Here is an 11,881-nt window from a genome sequence, read left to right on the forward strand (position 1 = left end):
CATAGGGCTGGGTTGTGTCTCTTGACTCACCCATCACATATTCAGTACAAATACCAAGTCCATTGCCATTGTTTAGATACATCTGGCAGGTATTTTTGTCAAGAGGTCATGACTTTGACCTTCTGCTCCATAAACAGTGCTTTTAAAGCAAAAACAGAAATCCATTTGCCCTCCAATTTTCACTTTGGTTTGCTTTGTTTTCCTACATTTATTCCTGTCTTCACCATTGTAATGGTTCTGTTCAAATTATCACTAACTTATTTACTTTCTGTGAGATAAGAATTAGGAGAAAGCAAAGCAGGCACAAACTTAAAAGAATATAATGTTTATTAACAGACCTAAAAGGAAGGAAAAAAAAAAAATCATACCACACCTGCAGAACACTTCTCCTCCCCCCACCTCTCCCCTTTCTCCCACTGTAAAAAGACTACCCTTGAGATTTTTCAGTCTGTTTACCACTTCCATAATAACCTTGTTCAGTTCACTTAGGGAGAGGAGTCTCTCTTGCTCATGCTATGGAGACATCTCCACAAGAAGTTCTCTCATGGCTTCAGTGTCACAGTGAGACAGCTCCCTGGGTTGGTTCTCTGCTCGCATGTGAGAGTCCCTTCCCCCGACTTACAGCTTTTCCCACAACTGTTTTCGAGGGTCCAGTCTTGAGCTACTGGGGTACCATTTTAAGGATGAGCTCTTCAAAAACAAAAGTTCTCTTCACCCATCTCTGGGAGCATCTTCATCTCTAGGAATAGAGGCCCTCCTCCTTCCCTGGGAGAAAAAGGGTCCTCATCATCTTCATCTCTAGGACTATCTCTGGGAGCATCTCTAGGAACTGAGGTCTTTTCCTTCCGATTTGGAGCAAAAGGGTCCTCATCACTTCCATCTCTCCCTGTTCAAACTTCTCATTAAATTACAGCTGCTTCAGCATTTGCTTATTCCAGCACAGGTGCTTTTGCTCACAAGTACAAGTTGAACGCTCCACCCCCCATGCTGTCGTGATATTACAACGGGTACTCTGATACATCATAGTCCATCACCACCATAGCTTTACAACAGAATTTCAGCTTTAAGCATCTCCTCTTCCTCCTCCCTCAGGTTTTCAGCTCTTCTTTCTTTACTTAATGTCTGCAGCACTTACAGCACTAAAAGGGTTAATCTCACCTGGGCCTTGCAGCTGGAATTTCGCTTAGCGCTGTTGGTCACATGATCTTTTCCGGACGCGGTGCAGCTTCAGCTGAATCTTCGGCCGCACCGGGGGTGTGGAGCTGGGCTGCGCCGTCTGCACAGAGCAGGACTATGGGGGGCTGTGGGTGGAACAGGGCCCATCGGCTCCAGGATGGCCATGGCCTGGCCCGGCCCTGGCCGAGCAGGTCCCAGCCCAGACCGAGCAGGGCCCAGGCTGGGCCCACTGAGGCCCACATGGGTCGGGCCCAGTTACCTGTCCCAAGACCAGAAGCAAGAGAGGGCTTCCCGGGGTTTGTCCGTTCTTAAATGTGGACCACAGAGGCAGTCAAAATTTTAAGTGGCTTAAAAAATTGTCAATATTCAAACTAGCCAGTTGATAGGTTCTGTCAGGTCATGGAGGAAGCTGTAAGCACCTCTTTGCAAGAAATCACTTCCAGGGCTATGCTTGCTAACCCATGACAACCATGAACAAGCCTGAGAGCTGCAGGATGTGAATTTTAAGAGTCCGTGTTTTAATTTTCAACTTTCAAGGCAGGCTGCATTTCTCTGTACATCTTTCAGTGCTTCATCTCCGCCCAGGGTGGGAGCCGTTCACGAGGCGCTGCTCTCCCCGCTCCCCAAGGGCATTAACTCATTGACAGCAGCATTGTAATTAGAGAAGGCTGAAAATCGCCCCCCTGGGCTGCCACCCTGTTAGGAAATATCCAGATGCTGTGTGTGGAAATGCCAACGGGGAGCTGCTTAGCCAAACCCGCAGAAATTGGCATAGTACTCTGTTGCTTTGGATCTTTGCTGTGATTCCATGTGAGGGTGAGCAAGGTTGGGAGACTGGAACAAGCTGCCAAATTCTTTCCACACCTCCTAAGCCAAAACTTAGTCTGAGGACTGGCCTGTGTTCCCAGCAGGGTACAAGCATAGAGAGTGCACCGTGCTCTTCACCACAGCAGACTGGGATCTGTCCTGCTCATAAGGGGCTGTGCCAGCACATCCCAGCCTAGCCGCTGGGATTCTGGTCCACTGTACTTAATTGAAACGCAAAATAGCATGATAGGGTTTTTAAATTTTGTTCCATGTCTGAGAATGATATGGGGAGAGCAGGAAGGATGATCCATACCCTGACAGTAAAAGAGTGGAGAAATGTTCTTAAGAACTATTCCCATGTATATTGTGGCATTAAACCTCCACCAGGGAGTGAGCAGAGCACCAAAGACAGGACTCTGTGGTTCCTCTCCTGCCACTGACTCCTTGCAGAGCCACGGGCCACTCAGTTATGTCTCTGTGCTATAAAGATCATCCCCACTCTGGATAGCAGGTGACTACAGCTGTAAATCCAAATGCAGCCGTTTCATTGTGATGCTGGTTGTCATCCAGGACACTGCAATGTGAAAGGTGCTGTGGCAGCTGTGATGTATTTTTACGCATATTTTGTCTGGCAAGCAGTAAGTTAGTCCTAAATTAATGGGAGAAACATGAGCAGAATTAGAAATTACAGTAGAGGTGGCACCAAACTTGGGCTAAAACCATGGGAGGTCTCAAGCTAGAACCACCCTGAAGGAGAAGGGATATGTCACACTGCCACTAAAGGAGTGTCACTTAAAGATGTGTACATGATGAACCAAGAGATATGTACTGCTGTGCTGGAGAGTTAAATACCTGAAGTGTTTTCTAGCTAAGTACTTTCTTCAGGATCACAGCTAATTGACATGCCTGTTTTTAGATCTATGGCAACATCTTTTATATCTTCTATGACTCCTTTTAAATCCTAGGAATCCTTTATAGAGCCTTTCATGCAAACAGATATGGCCAGAGTGAGTTTATGCAATATGCTCTGAAATCCAGAAGAGAGATTTTCTATTTTCCTTTTTATGTTTGGGGTTTTTTCCTCTATCTGTATCCCTGCTGTTTAGCAAGAAACGGTAGAGTTTGTCACGTAAAATTAAACCTACTTTTACTTACCAGGCACTGAAACACCAGGGCATTCGGGTATTCTTAGCTAGGGTATTCTTAGCTGTGTTTGGAAATGCACCTAAGATACTAGGTAAACACTACAAATGAGATGTAAATGGAATCAGAGAAACAGCTGCCACCTCTTTTGCTAGCTGATTAATTTTTTTCTGAGTCACAACAATTGCATTTCGGCATGGCACACCCATCTGCAGTAGTTGCCACTGCTGCTTGTTGATGGGCTGGGGGGGGGCATCTCCCCAGCAGTGAATTTCGATTAATCTCAGCCCGTTTAAAATGCCCTGCAACACTTCCCCTGTCCCCCCGGGAATCCCTCTGGCTGGATGTACCTGCTGCACTCGGGATCGCAACGAGATGAGACAGGGGTGGGCAGATATTTACAGACTGAAGTTCCTGCACCAAATTTCTCCCGATCTCCAGCTTATTTCCCAGCACCATGGGCTCTGCCATGCATTTTTGAGCTTCCACTGTCCTCTAGTGGTGCTTTGTTTGCAAAAGGAAGATGCTCAGAGGACTGGAGCACCTGTGGAGGCAGGATGAGCTGGGGATGTTCACCTGGAGAAGAGAAGGCTCCAGGGAGACTTTAGAGCCCTTCCAGTGCCTAAAAGTACTCCAAGAGAGCTGGAAAAGGACTTTGAACAAGAGATGGAGTGACAGGAAGGGGGGGAATGGTTTTAAATTGACAGGGGGCAGGGTTAGATGGGATATTGGGTAGAAATTCTTCCCTGTGAGGGTGGGGAGGCCCTGGCAGAGGTTGCCCAGAGAAGCTGTGGCTGCCCCATCCCTGGAAGTGTCCAAGGCCAGGCTGGAGCAGCTTGGGATAGCAGAAGGTGTCCCAGTCTAGCAAATGTAAAGCTTGAATGTGTGTCTCTGCCTCTTCTCCAAACCTTCTCTCCTGTAGTGGTTCCCAAGCCATCACTTTGAATATCCATATGTGCACCCCCGTGCAGACACCAGCACATCCACCCTTCATGCTTTCCCTTCATTTCAGAAGGCGCAGTTATTTTGACCAGCCTTTATTTTTTGAATTAGCCTGGATGTCAGCAGTAATATTTAGATGAAATTTAATGGGTTTATTTTTTGCCTCACAAAGGGGCTGCCAATGTGTGGGAGGCAGCTGGGTATTCAGCTGAGAGCTTTGCAACTGGGGTGCACAGGAGGAGGGATTGTACTTAAGATGTTGTCTGCGTGTAGCTTGCAAAATGCTTTAGGGCATTAGTGGGAAAAGATGTTTGCAAATATAAAATATTAACCAGCCTTTGTTTTTAATAAACTTGATTACTCCAAGGGAACAAATAACATTTGTTATAATGTGACTGTTTGTCCTATTTCCTGAGTTCATTTTATGAGTATGTCTTATCCCTCACCTGTAATAGGAGACCAGCTGAATATTTTATAAAATCAGTATTTCGGTAATATTCATATTACTGTATCAGTATTCCTACAGATGGTGCAATATATAACAAAATGAATAATTCTCAGAAAGCTATTTATTCAAGAAATCTAAGCCCAAAGTCCACAGAGACTCAGGTGCACACTTACCATTTCTCAGGGGAGTAATCATATTGGATTCGATGTCAATATTTGCATGAGTGAATGTTAACAAGTTTAAGGCTTTTTTCTTCTCTGATGTCTATTTACATAATATAACAACCTTGAATTAATTGGATGACTGATTCTTTGAAAATCGTCTTTATTTCCTCCTTTGAGGTGCCTGTGGCTGAGCTGTGATTTGGGTTGGTTGGCTGTGATAGCTTAGCTGTGATCTTGCTGATTTGTAATGGGATAAACATACCAACACTTCTAATGAAAATTGTTGTGTGAGAGCGGCTTTTTGCATGGTTTTGGTTGGCTGGGTTTTGTTGTAAAAGCAGACATGGAGAGGAAGGTAAGCCAATCATTTGCCTTGTGTTGAACAAAGGATAAGGTGTTCTTCTCCCATCCTTTATCTGGCTTTCCCAGTGCACAGGCTCTGCAGTGGAGACATTCTCTCCCCATCTAGGCTTTGTATCCTACCTTAAGCCTTTATTATAGAACTTATCCTCTAGCAATAATGAATTTTTTATATTGGCTGTCTTTCTCTGAAATTCCTTTTCTTGAGTACTGGCAAGGAGTGAGATTCAGCAGTGTGACTGGAGGAGACTGGTTTAAGGATACAGTGATCCAAATGCTCATGGCAGTAAAAAAAAGCAGGAGGATATTGACATCATCTGACTTCCAGTACCTGAGGCTGCAGGTTTTTTAACTGCTTTAGGGTGCTCTAAACACAAACTGCTACTGAGCCATCACCTGCCCTGTACCAGTGCTGGCACCTGGGTGCTTGTGTGGGCAGTTCAGTCCAGCCCAGCCAGATGAAAAGCAATTAAAAATTAAAAATAAAATTAAAAAAAAAAAAACCAAAGTAGAAACACTGGTGTTGTCTTGCACCAGGCAAGAAAAGACACCCAAATCAAGTGTCCTAAATCCCTTTCTGAAATGGCCTGAAGGTCATAGTCAATGTAGGACCAAGACTCCCAACTTTGCATACTCTGAATTGTATCCAGGTCTGAACTTGGTGAGTGAACTGAGCAAAGTGAAGGCTGTGCGGCCCCTGTTCACTGCCGGTGATGCACCTATTATAGTTAATGATCAAGATCCTGCACTTCAGAGAAAGAGCTTAATTTAGCTCCTCAGACTTACCATCTGGGAGGGCCAATCCTTCTTTATTGTGAAGAGGAGCCTGGAGAGTTTAACCTCAGCAGGCTGCAGCAGTCCTTTTGAACCCCCACTGTGTCTGCATTGCCTCAACTGATGATTAGTTTACTTTTTTGGGTGTCTTTCTACAGTGCACTCCCTATTTGTAATGGAAATTATGTCCTTGGGAACTGCAACAAGTTCTTGCAAGACTGAATACCAGGAATGCAATGGAGATACCCAGCCACAGCACATCAACAGGTACAAGAAAGGAAAAAAACAAGCTGTGCTACTCTGACCATGCTGTTTACCCTCCTGCACTGCTGTTTGCATGTGAATATGAGAGATATTTGTTATGCCCTTCAGCAAATATTGTTCTCGTCAATACTGACAGGTATATCACCTGTGGATTAACAGCACTCATCCTCTCTGGAATGATGTTTTCAGTTCTCACTGGAGAGCCTTCAAAAGGAAGTTCTTTCACCTCTGCAAGCAGCTTCTAAGAAGAGAAAAAGAGCACATGAGTTTTGATTTCAAACAAATTAATCTTTGGGTGTAAATCCACATTTCTGGAAAGGAATCTTGTCGTGAAAGTCCCCAGCTGTACTGCAGAAGCAGTGTCTCCTCTACGAAAATATAGATCTTTAAAATGTGCAATGGAATCTGTCTCACTCGACGAGATGATGACCCCCAGGGGGGTGTCCCCCTGCACTAAGGATTGGTGTCTGTCTGAAGGGTCCATGGTATTTCTTACTTCAGCCTCCAAAATTGTCTTGAACACAAGAAGAAAAACACCCAGATATTTCAGTGTTAAATGCAGACCTGTGTTTTCAGTTTTCTTATTTGCACTTTTCATGCTGCATTTCAAGGAGAATTAAATATGAAATATATCTTGTTATTTAGCCAACACTTTAATGTGCCACCCTTAGCAGCAAAATACTGCTCAGGAGAGTGCTCACCTGCATGTGTGTGTGAACTTTCGTCCAATGTCTATAGATGGGGAGGTAGTTTAGGAGGAATAACAGTAATTTCCCTCACAGTTTCATTCCAGTGGTTTATTTCTCCAGCTTATGCCATAAGCTTCTTCAGGGGAATCTGAAGAGCCAGATTTATAAAGAGAATGGATAATTTCATTGCAAAAAGACAAAACTAGCATTATGCATGTTAAGTTAAGGGTAAACAAATCTCATGCTTCAGGGCACAAAATGATTTCCTATTGGGCTCAGGAAAGATGTTTTTCTTCATGTAAAGCATTGTATGGTTGGCTAGACATATTGCTAAGAGGTTTATTTATTCTGTTGCCCTCTGAAGCATCAGTTTAGGAGGCTTCGTTTTAGGTTGTGCTAGAGGCAGAATGCCAGACGTTGTTATAATTTTACTTAGCATGGAGAGCCTGCTCTATAAACTTCCTGCTCCAGCAGACCTGTGGTGCCCTGCAGTGGAGTCCATCCAAAGCAGCCCAGGCTCTCCAACCACCTTGCCCAGTATCAGTGGGACCAAATGAGGGTAGAGCTGCTACTTCCTTGTACTCAGAAAAAAACCAACGTAGGATTCATCTAATTTCCATCCTATAATACTTATCTGCTGCTTCCATAGTGCAAGCAGTCACTGTAGAGATGTGATTCTCAGGATATGCTCTCAGGGCAGTGGAAATCAGCCACTCTCCGGAGTCTGCCTGCCAGTAAAACTGAAATACCCCACAAAAAAAACACATCCCAGGGAAGGAGCAAGCAACGTTGTGAGACAACCTTTCAGCTGAGGGCAGGGAGCCTCCCTGTCTGCATCCTGCCTGCTCTGTGCAGGGAAAGTGCCTGTGGCTGCTGCCCGAGAACACCTCCACACTGCCTGGATCCAGGCTCTGCCCATCCTCCCGTTCCAGCAGTAATTCAGCCTGTTACTTCAGCACAAAGAGCAGCAGACATGAAAGCAGCTTTGAAAGTCCCCACAAGAACTGCCTTTGTATTTGATGCCTGGAGTCAGGTTCCCTTAAGGAAATGGAAAGAGAGAGAAATAAGTTCTAACAGCCTTGGTAGATTTTCTTATTAGTGGAAAGCCTATGTAATTTGGTAGAAACAGAAGGAATCCAAATCTGTGAATCCAGTGAAAGCCACAGGAACTTAGGTGTATGCATTTGGGAAATTCACTGACAGGAAAGGGAAGGCTTTCAGTTAAAACATTCCAATACACCATCTGAGCTCAAATTCAGTTAATGTGTTTGTCGTGCTTGTTTTGTAAAGCCACCTCGTCTCTCTGTGACTGTATCTTGCATCTGTAAAATAAGGGTGACAACCACCACTTTTTCTCAATTTGGGATGCAAGCTGCTATGGCCTGGAGCAGGTGCTTTATACAGAGTTTAACACAATATTTAATATAAATAGTCACAGTGCTTTCCAGACAGAAATTATTTTATTGTGAATAAGGCTGAAACATTTTTTTCCCATTTGAAATGTCTGGGGTCGTCTTGTTGTCTGTCATTTCCTCCTCTCTCTAGCCTGACTTATGTTTTTGAAAGCTCTGACAGTTCCATGAGTTAATTGCAACCATCATACTGGGTGCATCTATTTTATAATGAATTAATCTGCTGGGTGAGGGGAGCTCTGTCTGTAGGTCACTGGCATTTTGTTTGGGTGACAGATGACAAGTCTGACAGGTGTGTGTGTCTCAGGGTCTGTAATGGTGAGGATCAGTCATGTCGAGCTGTAATTGCATCCTTTGAGATCAAGCCACCCTTCACAAGGGAGCCAGGGAGGTCTCTGCTCACTGGGATCTCATGGCTGTGGTTCTGCAGCTCAGCCAAGGCTCTCTCTGCTCTGCCAGCTCAGGGTACAGCTGTGTGACAGCTGGAGCAGGGGACACAGCTCTGAGCTTCTTCAGGTGAAAAACAAACTCAAGCTTCACTGCTGGTTTTCTGTGTACAAGCTGAGGTGGTGATGGGACATCACCCCTTGTAGCCTGGTGGAAAAAATTTCATTTTCCACATCTTCACTACCCCTACAGGAGTCTGCAGGAAGAGATCTGGTTTTTCTGGGCACTGGAGGAAGAAGAGATGAGGTCCTTTGGCATGAGGATGCTGCAGAATGTTTCCTCATGCAGATAATGTCTGGGAGATTTAAGACTGTTTCTAAATGTCTGCCTCATAATTATCCCCACATTCCATTTTGCTACACAGCAGAATTGGGGTGAGGAACTGGAAAAGATTTGGTTTGAGAATGGGAAGTACAACTGCAGGTAACAGGATTTACATGCTATGAAGGGAGGTGGCCATGAAATAAGATCAACAGCTGCTTTACTGGGAGGCTGCTGGTGGCTGGAAGAGGCGCCTTGCTTGAAGGTTATATGGGTTACCTTTTTTATTTGAAACATATGTATATCCTCTGTTAGGCACTTCTGGTATCATAAAACTACTTTTTTTTTTTTTAAACAAGGTAAAAAGCTATAATTTCCTGAAATTTAAAACTTCTGAAGAGCAGCAGATTGCAATTTCAGGGGCACCTTGTCCTTAATAGAGACAAATACTGCATCTCCATTGAGAATTGCTCTTCAAATTAGAAATTCAAGCCTTAATCTCTCAATCAAACAGCACTAAATAAAAACAGCATTTAACTTTTGCTGTCACTCTTCCTTGAAATAGAAGATGAAAAGAAGAAACTGTGCTGTTGGAGCCTCCTCTAGAAATTCCACATTACTTTGTCAAAGCCTTTTAATGTTGTAACACAAGCTTCTGAATTGCAAATAGCTGGGCTCAGAAGTAATTAAAGAATTCCTACAATACTCCAACCATGTGCAAAAATGTTACTTTTGCACATGCTGCTGAGATAAGGAGGAAATTGGGGGGTAGAAGACAAGGTCATCCTTGGAGGAGTTTTATTATCCCTTGAGGCCAGAACTGGAACATCCTTCAGCACAGTGTGATGTAATCACAAATAAAAAATAGTTCCTGTCCAGTGTGGACATTGCCATCCTCACTGACAACGGGACATGGGAGAATTCCAGTTGTCAGGTTATAGGTGGGAAAATGAGGCATGTGGCAAACTCCTGACAAGCGTCTGTAGCAAGAGTCATTCTTTCCTCATGGAATTTACCAGCACGTTAATCACAAGATCTGTTTTGTTGCTTCCGCTTGGGGCACAACTCTTCTGTAAAAAAATGGGTAATATGTAGCCTCCAGAAAATTGGCTTCCAGTATAGAGGATTAAAAGTGTCCATCAGTAGGTGTCTCTATGTAATTGATGTCTAGGAAAAGCTTTTAATTACTTGTGGAAACCCATAAATTTACCTCATTTTTATCTCACCTTTCTCTTTGCTCCTAGGCTGGACTCCATAGCAAAACCTGCCAGTCAAAATTCCCACAGCAGCCGCTGTGAGCTCACTGGGGGTCAGGTTTTCCAAGCAGGCCCCTCTCATTTTGAGGCCACACGTTCTGCCTTTACTCATAGTCAGAGCTTAGTAGCTCCTGCTCAGGAAAACACAGTAATGTCTTCTCCACGGTGGTAGAATGAGGCCATAACTGCAGCAGATGTGCCCAGCAGGAAACAACTTCAGTGCATGGAAATACCAGAAACATAGATGAGTAACAGCAGCCCTGGTTAGAGCTCTGCAGCTCCAGCTGCTGCCAAAGTTCCTGCAGCTTTGCCAGAGCAGAGTAAGTTAAATCAGCTCTGACTCGGAGTTTCTTTGTGCCATAAATCAGGGAGGCACTTGGAGACGTGCAGAAGCAAGGGCTGCTGTAAACTTGTCTGCCTTCAGCACAGCTTGGATAGACGAGAAAACTGACATTTTTTCCATTATTATGCAATGCTGTTCTGGATGTTTTTTGCACAGAATTGGTTCTGTATGCAGGAAAAATCAGCTCTGAGATGCAAATGTCTCCCAGTGTAAGAATTTACCTGAAGCAGGAGGGAAACCATTAGGTCAGGAACAAGCCCTGTCTTTTTCTTCTGCCAGATTTTGATGATAAAGGCTTCTTTCAGGAGATGTCAAACCAATTTGACTTCATTTTGCAAACATAAGGAGACTGCTCAGTGTGTGATAGGAGTTGTCTGGAAAATGCTGTTCCAGGAGGATTAGAAAGCATCGAGCAGCCGTGCCAGGTGGCACATTCAGGGGACATTTGCTGCCTGCTAATGTGGAGGGCTTGAGGAGTCCATCCCAGGCATGCAGACGTTTGCAGCTCAGCACTGGGCTCTGTGTGGAAAGCTTGGTTTCTTGTGGGTTTTGGTATTTTTTTCATGTTTCCCTTCAGTTTAAAAAACAATGAACAAAACAAATGGGTTTGAAATACTTATCATGGGATCAGCACTATAAGGAGCAGTACAGGCAGATTTTTAGTAATAAAAGGCTTTCACACAAAGAGTGTGACTGATGCCAGGTAAAATCCACTCTCCAGACTTCCAGTCAGGGACAGGGTGAGTTCCCCAAACCCATACATCCAATCAAAATGGGGAACATGCAAATTTATTTACATTTTTAAGATGTCTTCATGGGTGAAGTCAAACCTCACTGTATTGCTGAGGTGAGAGTCCTTACCTTGGGTCCATCTTCAAGCTCCCTGGAGCAGGACTGGCCTCAGCAGGGACACAGCTTCTGAATTCCTCCTCCAACAAGTGTATTTATTGATTTCTTCTTTTCCTTAACATGATTTTAAAAGAGCCTTCAGGGAAGAAGCTGTTAAATTCTTCCCACTGAAGGAACTCTCTTCTAGTTTGTAACTACCCACAGTAAGAGCTGTTCCTTGTAAGCACAGAGAGCTTAAATTAGTGTGGTCTGGATCCTTCTGGGGTTCGCACACCATCAAAAGCATTTCTTCTGTGCTCTAATTCTTTTTCAGTGTCAGCACCCAGAAGAGATGGCATAGCTGCAGGCCATGTGATGGGCTCCGTGGGCAGACATAGAGCATCTTTTGTTTTGTTACTGGCAAGCAGAATGAAGTTGAGATTTGATTTCCAAAATGGAAAAGTTGATGGCTTGCCTGAAGATTTATGAAACAAAGCACTCCAAAGAAAAATTGAATGGCTCCTTTGGTCATTTCTTCCTGAGTGTTCATTCACTTGACTCTTGCTG

The 11,881-nt window shown here is 44.2% G+C and overlaps 1 long non-coding RNA gene across 1 annotated transcript; it reads right to left on the reverse strand.

Moving 5' to 3' along the window:
- Positions 1–1,595: 1,595 nt before the first annotated feature.
- Positions 1,596–11,610, reverse strand: LOC108447895. The gene is made up of 3 exons (XR_001863600.1): positions 11,348–11,610; positions 6,224–6,319; positions 1,596–2,632 (listed from the first exon to the last, which is right to left on the reverse strand). It is a non-coding gene; the product is annotated as an uncharacterized LOC108447895 (long non-coding RNA).
- Positions 11,611–11,881: the final 271 nt, after the last annotated feature.

This window comes from Corvus brachyrhynchos, unplaced genomic scaffold, assembly GCF_000691975.1.
Source record: "Corvus brachyrhynchos isolate BGI_N302 unplaced genomic scaffold, ASM69197v1 scaffold407, whole genome shotgun sequence".
Lineage (NCBI taxonomy): Eukaryota > Metazoa > Chordata > Aves > Passeriformes > Corvidae > Corvus > Corvus brachyrhynchos.